Below are 13,547 nucleotides of genomic sequence, written 5' to 3'. Positions count from 1 at the left end.
TTCATTTTGGGTTTTTTTCTTCTTTTTTTACTTCCGCAAGGATAGTTTTTTTTTTTTTTTTTTTTTTCCAGAGCTTCATCATGCAATAGGAACCTCACGGCAGTAGGAGCTTCAGTATGTCTGTAAAGTGACTTGGCTTTCTTGTCACTTAATGTTAAGTATCAGACATTCCTAATGTGTTGGTGGCTGCTTTCCCTGAGTCCCATAGGTCCTAGGCTGGCTGAATGCTGGAGGATTGTGGCCCATCCCTGGCTGCTTGTGAGGGGCTTGTTACCACGTCTCCCCACTTAGGGCTGACACTCCAGCTCAGAGAGGCTGGCATGCTTTCCCACTGGCTTCAGATGGTGCTTTAGGGGAAATGGTCAGCCTTTCTCCGCAGACCTCCTGGCTGAGGGAGAAAGCCCATTTTTATACAGCTAGATTAATTTGAGAATTCCTTTTAACTAAATAACAATTTCAGCCTGTTATTTAACTAAATAACAATTACAGCCTTCTCCTATAGCCTTCTCTGTAGGAGAAGAAATGAAACAGTCTGCTTGTGAGAGACAGTAGGACCCTTGACCTGACCCTAAGGGGTTATGAGCTTTGTTTTGGTCTGTTTGCTCTTGTGGGTTGTGTGCATGGAGTGGTTCTTGGGCCACAGATGCCCTACTGCACATAGGGTCCCTGGCCTTCTCCCCACTGTCCCAGGGATGAAACTGATACATGAAGGGATCTTCCCTTCGGCGGTTCTACAGTGTTACTCTCGCTAAAACTCAAACTGGGCCAGTTATATGCAAGCGATGAATCACTAAATTCTACCCCCAAAACTAGTACTACACTATAGGTTAACTAACTAGAAGTTAAATAAAATCTTGAAAGGAAGGGAAAAAAACCCCTCAAAGTGGGCCTGTCTTTAAGTCAGAAGTTCAGTTCTTTTGGACAGCAGCCCCATCCAGTAGAAATAAAGTGGGAGCCACATACACATTTGTAATACAAATTAATGTATGTGATTTAAAATTTTCTAGTAGCCCTGTTAAAAAGTAAAAAGAAATAGGTGAAATTAATTTTTAATAACATTTTATTTAACCCAGGATATCCAAAATATTATCATGTCCCATGCAAGAACATTAACAAGATATTTCACATTCTTATGTTCAGTTTTCAAAATCCAGTGTGTCTTTTACACTTAGAGCACATTTCCATTCAGATGCTAAATTTTCCTTGGCAATACTTGACCTATATTTAGAGTTCATAAAATTGAGTGTTGAAAAAGTAAATTCACATATCCGAATTGTTCCAAACATACTTAAAAGTTTTCCAAAAACTGACTCCAGTATCAGTTTTTTATTTTGTATTGATGAAAGTGAAATAAAATGAGAAATCCAGCTTCTCCATGACAGTCGCCATGAGTCTGGTGCTCCCTAGGCACATGTGGCTGGTGACTGGACTGGTCAGTGTAGGTCTAGGGTGTCCCTCTGTGGCCCCAGAGCAAACATATGGTTTGGGCCCAGAGGCTCAGGCTGTGGGTGGAGTGCCTAGAGCCCTTCCCCTGCCACAGAAGCTATAGTATCAATTCTGATCTCATGCCTTACTGCTGACTGCTCTGCGTGCTCTTAGAAGGCCAGAGTCCTGCTTCTGGGTTTTTCATTTTCTTTTGTGCAATCATTAATTCATACATTCAATAGGATTACTTCCTGGTACTGAATAGTGCGCTGAGTTACGTAGAAGAATCTTAGCTTACTGAAACATTGGAGGGGCACAGACGATATGTAGGGAAACAAATGAGCAAGATCATCTCAGATAGTGGTGACTGCAGCAAGGAAAAGGAGATAATAAATAGAGATGATAATCCGGTGGGTGGGCAGATGGAATCCCTAGAACCGGCCAGGGAGACCTCTTGAGGATGGGCCATTGGAAATGGGACCGAAGGGGAAGTGAAGATCTGAGGGCATGATCATGTCAGTCAGAGAGAGGATTCAGTGCACTAGACTGGGATTTGAAAACCAGGATGTGCTGGGGCTGGAGGCCAGCAAGTCTTTCAGTAGGACATATGGACTAGGAGACCAGTGTCTTCAGCCATTGGCAAACCGTCCGTATCACCCCACCAGCAAGAATGGAGTGGTTCCTACACGCTCAGGCCCCAGATTTGTTCAGAAAGAAGATGGGGGACATGAGAGGGAGTTAGCTGAGGCCCAGGATTTGGTACCTATGCTTACAGCTTCCTCTCTCCAGTGACAGCTGCCCCACTGTAAGTAAGCTGAGAGTGTCCCGAGTCTAGGCAGAAAGCTGGTGTCCATGTTCATGACTCACTTGGCCCACGGAGCACAGACGGGTGTCATGGAGAGGCTGGTTGGCCAGCAGGATCGGCTCTCCGTGGCCTGAGGGCCGAGTCTTGGCCCCTGAGCCCATCCTCATTACTTGTCCCTCTCTATCACTTGTTTATTGACAGGTTTTCATGGCAACAGAGGAGACAGAAAAAAAAGAATAATCAGCACAGAATAAAATGGCGCAATTTGGACTTTGATTTCACATTGATTGAAATTCTGTCTATAGTACTTCTCTCAGGTCCTGTTTATTTTCCACAGTCTCGGGCATCTCTGTGTCTCCTGCATCAGAGAATAAGATGATTTAAAAAGAAACTCATCTCCAAGCTTCAGAAAAAGTTTTCTTTTTCCCACATAGAATACACATGAGGGAAGACCCGGTGCCCTGGGGAACACGGGTTTGGAGGGCCAGGCTACTCATGCAGGGCCTGATGGGGGAAGGCTATGAAGAGCACATATTGCCATCCTTCCTTTTAAAAACCTCTGTCAAAGCCCATCTGTGTTCAGAAATGCCAGCTGAGTGGTTAGAATGTTCCAGAGATGAGGAAGGAGGTCTGGTGATGGGTATTTTCCCAAGACGTTAATTACTAGTGTGCGAGACACTCGGAACTTTGATTAGGTGCACGGCCAAGCACAAGAGTCAGAAGGGATGGTTCAGTCCAGCCCTAGAGCTCGCCTCTGTTCCACGGCTTGAGAGGACATGAATATGGCCCACACAAGTTCAGAAACTGAAATGCTGGTCTGAGGAGCAGAAGCCGCACTGCTTAAGCCCTGGGAATAGAGCTGGAAGCAACAGAGACAAAGCTTCCATCCTCCACAGGTCCCAGGTTTTAACCGAGGGAGTAATCCTGTAATTGTGTACTATAATATGTTCCAGTAACACTATACATGAGCTGTGCGTACCAGCTAGTAAATACTGATGTGCACTATGATCGGAGATACAGCAGCGTGCCGACTGGGGAGTGTTGGATATGTGGATAGGGTTCAGTTTTAGGCAGGATGGTCAGAGACGGCTTCAATGCAAGGCTGACATTTGAGTTAGGATCCAAAGGAAGGGAGTGACGGAGCACTCAGATCTCTGAGGAAGGAGCATCCCAGGGAGAGAAACAGATACACAGGCCTCAAGGCATGACGTGTCTGGTGTGTTCAAGGAATAGCAAAGAAGCAGACAGAACTAGAGGGGAAGGAGCAGGAGGTGACTTCAGAGAGGTGATAATAGGGGGGTGGTGAGGGGTGGGATACAGATCATTTAAGGCTCTGTAAGGACATTAGCTTTGAATGAATTAAATGGAAGCTTCTGAGCAGAGGGATGATAGGGTCTGACCTGACTTTTTAAAGGATCCCTTTGACAGAAGCAGTGGTGGTAACGCAGGTGGGAGATGGTGGTGGCTCACTCTGGGTTGCTTAGCAGTGCACGTGGTGGGAAGCGGTCAGTCCGGACACGGTTTGGAGCTTGAGCTGGTAGCATCTGTTGTTGGATTCGATGTTGGATTGGGAGAGAGGATCAAGGATGACTCTAGGACTTTTGACCTGTGTATCAGTCAGGGCCCTACTGAGAAACAGAGCCAATAAGATGGGAAAGAGTTGGCTCTCAGGCTAATGGAGGCTGGGACGTCCCAAATCTGCAGGGTAGGCCCTCAGGCTGAAGACCCAGGAGGAGCTGATGTGGCAGTTCTGTTTCCTGAGAGGGGGAGGGCTTTGGGAGCACAAGCGTGGCTGGGTAGGCAGGAAGTTGACTAGGGGCATGTTGATTGTGAGATGCCTGTTAGGCTTCTAGATGCCTGAATCGACAGCTGGGTATTTAAGATCTGGATTTCAGCAAAGAGGACCAGGCAGGGGATGGATATTTGCAAGTGATCAGCTCACAGAGATGGCATTTAAAGCTACAGGGAAAGACAAGGTCATTGAGGAAGAAAGCAGAGAAGGAAGTGTGCGGTGGGTTACCTTCTTGTCCGGGGTGGAGGGGTGTCGGTGCCCAGATCCACCTGTCTGGCCGGCAGAGGCAGCCTCTGAGCTCCCTGCAGTCATCGGGCTCTGCCGGAGAGCTGGAGGCTGGAGGGAAGCACTAGTGAGGGTGCCGTAGTGCAGGTCTCTGAGAACCTGCACTCTGGTTTGAAATGCCTCAGGCCTCAGCTCTGAGATGTGGCTGGTGGTTCTCAGTTTCATTTAGTTACTCACCCGACCCCCTCATACAGAGTACCACCTCTGCTTCCTGTCTGTATCTCTTAGGGACACATATACATCAGGCAGTCTGGGAAAGGCAAACACAGGAATGTGAGTGAAATGGAGAAATGCAAGTGGGGAGAGCATGGGGCTGGGTCCCGAGGATGGGCAGCTTGCCAGCTGTCCTCTGGCTGAGGACCCAGCTCTGTCCTTGGGATCACCTGCAGCTGCCCTCCCCCACCCCCCACCCCTTGTCACTGGCCCTCTTCCTGCATGCGTGTTCATCATCTTCTGGCTAAGGGCTCTGTGCCAGGAAACTGGACTCACATGTCTGCCTTGCCTCTTGGCCCTTGGCTCACAGTCTTCTATTTGGCCTGCCTGGATTGTCATGCATCAGGCCCAGACCCGTGGCAGATCTCTTTCTTCCCATTTGGGAGATGTCCTCTCTTCCTTCCTTTGCACAGAGATTCAACTCCTGCAGTCAACCCCAGAGTCAGTAGTAGTGAGAGACATGGGCCCAGCCTGGAAAAACATCTTTTGGAGGTAACGGGAAAGTTCTAAGGGATGTTTCAAATCCCTTACAGGCTGACCTGCGGGCAGAGCTTGGTGGGGAGGCTGTGGCCTGGGCAGCAACATGGAGATGCTCTGACCTTTGTCTCAGGTACTGTCCCTTCTTGCTAATCACGCCGTTGCCTCTCTGGTCCAGAGCCCCAAGCTAACTCTCCAAACCTGGCAAAGCTGGGAGATTTGTCACCCCATATACTCTTCCATGGCTGTGCCCAGTGCTGCACAGCCCACACTCTCCCACCCCGGATGCGTGGGCCCTCCCTCCTGTCCTGGACTGCAGTCTTGCTTACATTTCAAGGGTAATTTCATCCACGTGGCCCTGATCCCAAGTTTGTCTGATGGAGATTCAGGTGCCAAGATTTCCCCTCCACCTGGTTTTAAGCAGACTCCAAACCAGAGTGTCCTCACCCATCTTCTGGGTGAGATGTGCAGTGCACATCACCTCAGGGAGAAGTCAGGGTGGGCTGTATTGTGGAGGAACACTGTTGATTGGCTCCCAGTCAGAGAACAGGACTCAAGGGCTGCTTATAAGCCCATGAGTTACAGTAGACAACATGGCACAGAAGGGACAGGGCTGAAGAAACTCTTCACCACATGGTCCCTTGGGCTGGTTCCCTGGAACAGGGTAGAAACTGGAGGGGGGACCAGGGAGGACAGGGAGGGGGAAGCTCAGCACTGTGGACCCAGCCCGGATGCCAGGGGTTTGCCTGTTATCAGAGAAGCTGCCTCAGGCCCTTGCTGGGGGTGGGCACTTGCGGTGTCTGGTCTCCTGGTCTCCCTCATTGCCACTGCTTGCATCCTAATTCAACGAGCAGATACGGCCTGTCACTGGTGACCTGGAGTCCAGGTGGGGCATTCCCAGCCAAGGCCCTGAACTTCTGGATGGCCTTTTGTCAGTTATACTGGGTTCGCCCACCTGCTCGTAATTAGCCCTTCAGCAGCCTGGGTCACATGTGGCCTATGCCTCAGGGACTTTCAGTGCTCTGGGTGACCCTGAGTGCTGGGATGACATGCTCTTCTGGTGATGTCATGCCAAGTGGCAGAGACAAAAGGCTTAGCTTGGACTCACATGACGGCAGCCCTGGGATGACAAGAGGAGGCTCTGAGATACCACAAGATCTCAGAGTAAAATTCCCTGGGACTTGTGGGAGGGAGGCTGATTCAAGTGACAGCCCAGCATGCGTCTGAGAAGCTGCAGCTGGGAGATGATTTCTGGGCCACTTGTTGGGGGTCTGAGGGTTGCTTCCTAAGCATGAGAGGAGGCGCATCGGGGAGGGGGCGCTGCTTTTAAGCTGTGAAAAGACTGAGTGCTACACTTGGCAAATGTGCACACTTGGAAATGCTGATTTTCTTTGTTGTTGAAGATTGTCTGCTGGCTTGTTTACACGTTTGAAAAAATAGCACATTAAGTCATTTCTGTGCCCACTGTGCAAAGTTTGAATTCTGATCAATCTTTGGATTAAGACTGATACACTTTGGAAGAATCTGTCTGTGCAAGTACCAATACGGACACTATGGATATGCTAATTAGCGTGGCTCAGTCTGCTCGGTAAACTGACCCTCTATTCTCCACTTTGACCCGCAGCCCCCAACACCCCCCATGCATATTGGCAATGCTATATCGGCCCCTTTCCCCCAAGTCCTGGTTTAATGAGCTTTGAAACATAAAAGTAAGAGGCACTGTATATGCGGATTTAGACCTGTATATTAGTAATTCTGAGAGATCTCCTGTCAGGCACCCAGTATAATTTGTTTTCATTTACTGGTGGAAGTATTTTGGGGGAAGCCTGAAGTAGGGCTCCAAGAAGACCGGAATAGCATTTGTCTTGTCGTCCCTTGTACCTGAATACCCAGCACTTGCTGGAACTCACATCCTGTTGGGTCAATGCAATAGGAGAACCTGTAACTTTCTCCCAGGGCACAGCTTCAGTTTTCCCAAGACTTGGCCTGAGATATGCTCCCCTCCCTGGGACCCAAGGCCTAGTCTGTGGCTCAGCGGCATGGGTGTGGGTTTTAGACTTACATTTGAGATGTCTGTTAGGTGTGAGGACATGCCAAGTAGGTAGCTGGAGCTCTAAGTCTAGGAGAGGTAGATTTCAAATAGGCATATATGAAATTTTAAAGCCCTGATTATTCACGATCATGCAAGAAGAAGAGTATAGGGAGAGAAAATAAGGCGAAGAGTTGCTGGGCTCAGGATGCTCCTGTAAAGAGAAATTAGCAGATGTGAGTGGACCCAGCTAAGGGTCCTGAGGAGCGTTTGTAAGGCAGGAGGGGAACCAGGAGATCATGGCGTCAAGGCCACCGTGTCCATCTGCTAGGGCTGCCATCACAAAGCGCCGCAAGCTGGGCAGCTTAAACGGCACAGGAACTTCATCATCTCACAGTTCTGAAGTCCGGAAGTCTGGTTGCTTCATTTTGAAGGCTGTAGGGAGAGTCCGTCCCGGGAGTCTCCCTGAGCTGCTGGTGCTTTGAGGGCAATCTCTGGCCTTCCCCGGCTTATAGAAACACCTCCCCCTTCTCTGCCTTCTTCACAGAGGCTTCTCCCTGCGTACATGCCCATCTCCAGATTTCCCTGTGCCAGTCACACTGGGGTAGGCCCCACGCTCCTCCACTGTGGCCTCATCTTAACTGATTACCTTCGCAGCCATCCTGCTTCCAGATAGAGTCACATTCGGAGGGGCCAGGGGTTAGCACTGCAGCGTGATGAGAGGGACCCAGTTGCGCCCACAACAGGTATGTCAAGAAGTGAAGTGTCAACTGTGACAAGCCTTGCAGAAACATCTGGCAAAACGAAGAGCGAGAAGTCGTGGCTGAGTCCTGCAGCCTGTGACTTGACTGGAGCGGAGCTCGCGGAGCGGCAAGATCCAAAGGCACGAGCTCGAGGGGCACAGCTGCTCCAGGCCCCGGGTCTCCTCTCTGCTCTGTGCACTTTCCACCACAGTCACTGCCTCTCGCAAGCTCTGGTAGAAGATTTTTAAGTCACTTAAACAGCAAAAGGGAATCATTTGCTCAAGAAAAGCAGCATAGGGATATTTAATGCGTAATGGTAATGTCAGTGGTTTTTGTCTTAATTCTGAGGTCCTCGGGCTGGGGATTAGGAAATAATGCCACTGAGTGCCACTTTGGGGTAGCATTGTTGGCTTTTTGGGGTCTGGCCTTGTTAATGTCTCATAGAATTTTACTGCTAATGGTGGCATTTCATGTATAAGGAAGGGGCCAATGGAGATAGGGATTAGGGTTTTCAAGGAATCCTGAAAATTCTTCCATCCCATCTTCTCTCAGAGACAGACTTCGCTGGAGCTCTGTGCATTGCCTACGAAATGCCAGAGACTGTTCTTAGAACAGTGGCCCCGGAGGTCCTTCCTGACTTCTTGTATCGCCATCCCTGTTCCCACATCCGGATCACACTGCACAGCCTACTCCCTCATCCCAGGTTCTCCCAACTTTTTTTTTTTTGGCATTCCCTATGAGTCCTCTCTGATAGACTCATTGTTCTGGAATTTTCCTCTCTTTAATGAATAAAATCTGCGTTTGCCAGCCACTTACTCTCCTTATTAAAGGTGTAAATGCCATGCTCCTCTTGGCTGGTGTGTGAAGTCGCAGCCTTCCTGGAGACTCTCTGTCATAGCAGCAAGTGGGGCTGCGAAGTCTTGTGGAGCTGCTGGTGCCTCAGAAGTCACCTCAGGAGGCAGGGTCCAGCAGTAAGGCAGTGAGCGTGTTGGGGGCCCCTATGTGCACAGACGCCTGTCCTCCCTTCCCCCTTTGGAGGCAGAGAGTGCCCCCTGCCCTAGACTCAGCCCCCTTCCTACTCCCACACTCCTGCTCCCTCTTCCTCACAGGATATGGCCTTCCATTTCTGGGGAATGAGCTTCCCAGGCACCCAGGAGGGAGACTTCATGAGTCAGGACAGCCTTCTGGGACCAGCCAAACTCACCTACTCTTCCCCTGGTGATGCTGGACAGGGGAGGTTCTGGGGTCCTTTATAAAGCTCAGGGATGAGGGATTGGCAGAGTGTGGCTGGCAGTAAGGGAGTGCAGTCCCCATAGGTGGTCAAGAGTCTGGGGCACCTGGGTGGCTCAGTGAGTTAAGCCTCTGCCTTTGGCTCGAGTCATGGTCTCAGGGTCCTGGGATCGAGCCCCATGCTGGGCTCTCTGCTCAGTGGAGACCCTGCTTCCCCCCCGCCTCTCTGCCTGCCTCTCTGCCTCCTTGTGATCTCTCTCTCTGTCAAATAAATAAAATCTTAAAAAAAAAAAATAAAGAGTCCTTGTAGAAGTTTCTTTCCTCTACCCTGACAGAAGAAAGGCCACTTCTCATTCATAGGCCCATCTGCTTTAAACTCTTAAAGGAACTGAAAGTCATAATGTAGTCTAAAAAATTTTAAAAACCAATGGGAGAAGCAGCTTTTCGAATGTGGTGAGAGGCTGTCTGTCTTGCTGCATGGTTGTTTACGTCTTGTGGTGTGAACAAGAAATCTGATCACAAGGATCTAAACCGCTTCCTTGGCCGGCGGGCACCTAAGTTCTCTGCCAGCCGGGCGCTGTATTTACCCCTTTGACCCTATCTTGTGTTTGACCTCTGAATTCTCTCCCTTCTCCCTCAGGCTCTCCCAGCAGCCTGAACGTTCCCACATTTCCCTCCTGGGAAGTTTCGCTAAATTCGCTGGATTGCTGGGATTCAGATAGCGCATGGGCATGAACTTGCCAAGGTCTGGGGGATTAGGGTGGGTGGGGTCTGGGCCTTCAGATCTGCCTCCATGGTCCCCGACTTCAGGCATGGCACACAGTAGGTTTTCAGAATACTTGTTCGAGCGGGTGGAATGAACTGCAGAAGCCCAGTTAGGACACACAAATTCTCCCTGACCTCTACCTGGTCCCCTAGGGAGGCTCTGCAACGATTAGGTAATGCTCACTTCTCACAAAGGTGCCTCTTGGGATGTTTGACTGTGCAGGAAGGAACCAGAGGTCAGGGGCTGGAAGGGATGCAAGTGAGAGAAGAGAGCAGCCCAGGCTCATTAGAAAGATTGAGAGACTATGAGGACAATTCTAGACCATAGGAAGAGCTACAGGAGGGCTTGCTGTAATAAGATCTGGAGTAAACAGACTTGGGTTTAAATGTGAGCTCCATTTCATATCAGCTGTGGACCTGGCATGATGCTTAACCTTTCTGCATCTTAAATTTACTGTCTACATGATGGGACTAGAAATCAAGAGCCTTCCTTATGCTCCACAAATAAGTGAAACCATATGATAATTGACTCTGTCTGTTTGACTTATTTCACTCAGCATGATCTCTTCCAGTCCCGTCCATGTGATATAAAAGTTGGGTATTCATCCTTTCTGATGGAGGCATAATACTCCATAGTATATATGGACCACATCTTCCTTATCCATTCATCCGTTCAAGGGCATCTTGGTTCTTTCCACAGTTTGGCGACTGTGGCCATTGCTGCTATGAACATTGGGGTACAGATGGCCCTTCTTTTCAGTACATCAGTATCTTTGGGGTAAATACCCAGTAGTGCAACTGCAAGGTCATAGGGTAGCTCTATGAGGACATTGGGAGAAGTGAGTTGGGGGAAATCGGAGGAGATGAACCATGAGAGACTGTGGACTCTGAGAAACTAACGGAGGGTTTTGAGAGATTGGGTGAGGCTGGTGGTGGGTATTATGAAGAGCACATACTGCATGGAGCACTGGGTGTGGTGCATAAACAATGAATTCTGGAACACTGAAAAAAAATTAAAAAAAAAAAAGAGCTTTCCTACCCCAAAACATGGGTTAACTCAATATGACTTAATAAATTTGTGGCTCTTCATTGCTGTGCTTGTTGAGAGATAAGTTATTTCCTCTAGATTATCGTCTATACAAATACGTGGTTGGCCCACTGAGCTGCGGGCCTGATTCCTGAGTCAGGGACACTGGCTTCTCTCTTATCTGTCGGTTTGTCTCTTCTGATCTCCGACCTTTTTCTTCTGTATTTCACCCAAGAGCTAAAATTATTAATCACCATTGCTTCCCCAAGCCCACTCATAGTGTCCCAGCATGGGAGTGCTTTCCTGGTGGGCAGAGGCAGGCAGGAGAAGGTCATGGCGGGATTGAATATCAGCACCTCCCGCACGAAGAGAGATGTCACTTGCAGCCAGTGGGCAGTGATAGTGATATTTTGACATGTGTCTAGTGGTTTTGATTCTAGAAGGTGCATGCCAGAGTAGTGGGACATGTTTGGATAAATCACAACCAACCTGAACCTGAAAGCTTTCCTTTTTTTTTTTTTTAAAGATTTAATTAATTTATTTGAGAGAGAGTGTGAGCATGTGAGTGGGGGGAGGAGCAGAGGGAGCAGGGGGAGAGAGAATCTCAAGCAGACTCAGTGCTGAGCTTGGAGCCTGATGTCAGGCTTGATCTCACGACTCTGAGATCATGACCCGAGCTGAAATCAAGAGTTGGACGTTTAACCAACTGGGCCACCCAGGTGCCCCCCAACTCTTTCTTGTACCAACAATACAGCTTTCCTTCTTCTTTTCTTCCTAATTATCATGTGTGCCTGCTCAGCCCACTGGAGCATCCAGGCTAGTGAAACTATCATCTTTATTCTCCTTCTCCCTGGACAATGGGTCTTCTCCCAGGGCAAGCTGGGGTGGAGTAGGCTTTGTGTCAGTCTGGGATGGAGAGGCAGTTCCCTCCTGTGGGTGCTGATCCTGTCCTTTCTGGAACTGCAGAGCAGAAACCATTTGGAAGGTTGTGAATTGTGCGTGTCTCCCTCTCTTTCTCCTCCTCCCCCAGGACAGCTTCCAAAAGGGGTCCCAAACCTCACATTTCCAGAGATTGGTACAGAGGGCATTGGGGGTGCCAAAGGGCTTAAACCAGCAGTGGAGGGTTTGGTTCAAGTTTGTACCTATAGACCTAACAGGGGCTGTGAGGGCCAAGTACAGCAAATGCTTGGATACACGTGCTGACCATTGTACTCCAGATAGGATGGCTTGGGAGTTTTTAAACTACAGAGTTTCTTCTGGAAACCACTTTCGCAGGTATCATGGTCTCCTGGTTACCCACAGAGCAGCCTTTCTTAGATAGGCCCATTCGTGGCACAAATACTAATTGAGTCCTTGGGGCCACAGAGATGACGAGGCCTTGATTCCAATGGTCAGAAGAAACTCATACTCTAGCAAGAGACACAGGATAGAGTAGACAGGATATAAGTAGATAGAATAGAGGTAGGCCCAGGAATGTGGCAGGAGAGAGCAAACACACTTCTCTAGTGGAGGATGGTCTTGGAAGGGTTCCTGGAGGAGGCAGAGGAAGAGCTCACATGTGAAAGGTGAACAGGCATTCATGGGAAGAGGCCACAGCCATGGGGGTGGTGGTAGCACATCGGCTCTCCTGGTTCTCCTGGTTTGCTGGAGAACAAGAGCGTTCCTGGGACATGGGATTTTCAGGTGCCGGGAGGGAGACAGTTCTGAGCCCACTGGGATGGTTGGTCACCCTAGGCAGTGAAAGGGACAGGACTTTTAGAGTTGAAAGGACCTGGATTTGAATTCCAGCTCTGCTACTGAAAAGCTGTGTGGCCATGGGTAAATTGTTTAACCACTCTGAACCCTAATTTCCTTATCTAAAACCCAAGAATATATGTAGGACTCTGCCTAGCCCCGTGGTGTCAGAAACAGGTAGTTACTTAGGTGGAAAAAGCAGCTTTTTCAAATGCCAGGCAGAATGTGGTTGGGGCAGAGTACAAAGAAGGGTGTGGTAGGAGGTTGGCTGGAAATAGAATCAGGAGCCGGATTAGAAAGGGTCTGAATAGCATCCTAAGGAATTTAGATTTTTTCCCCTAGGACAATTGTTAATCACGGAATTAATTTTAGAAGATGAGTAAGGCAAGCAGATTTTTGCCTTGGAGAGGTTGTCTTGGAAGCAGAGGGGAGAGTAGATTAGGAGTTGAATCTGGAGGGGGCAGGGAGGGTAAGGATGATGTAGTGAAGTGATTGGGAACAGGGAGTTATATTCTGAGAAAAATAGGAACCCTAAGTGGAGGATTCCAGAGAAGACCATGAACCAGCTCAGAGTCAGGCTGGGTGCCCCAGAGGTTAAAGGGGGCAGGAATGTCATCTTTTGAGGTTCGGTACGGCCCGAGGTCTGTAGCTACGTGCTGGGCTGGCTGGCCTGGAAGGTTATGTGCTTTCCAAACAGATCTGACACCTGGGAAGCTGTGTGAATGAGGATGACCTCATGAGCTTCTTGGGATGTTTTAGGTCCTCTGGCTCACGCACAGGTCCTTCCTGTCTTTTCTCCATCTTCTTCCTTGGCTTCATCCTGCGAGGGAGGCTTCTTGCCAGTGCTTTGACATCTCATCATCTCCATGGTGACGGAACAATGGTGTCCTAAACACATGACCTCACCGTGTGGTTATGCAGAAGAGTGTGCTGGAAGGGGTGCTTTGGGGGGTTTGACGAGTGTGGTTAGGATAGGAAACCGTCTGCGTCAGATGCCTCTGGAGCTGCTCCCCAGCCCTTGG

This window comes from Lontra canadensis, unplaced genomic scaffold, assembly GCF_010015895.1.
Source record: "Lontra canadensis isolate GAN:19392208 unplaced genomic scaffold, GSC_riverotter_1.0 scaffold32, whole genome shotgun sequence".
Classification (NCBI taxonomy): Eukaryota; Metazoa; Chordata; class Mammalia; order Carnivora; family Mustelidae; genus Lontra; species Lontra canadensis.
This window is presented reverse-complemented; position numbering follows the sequence as displayed.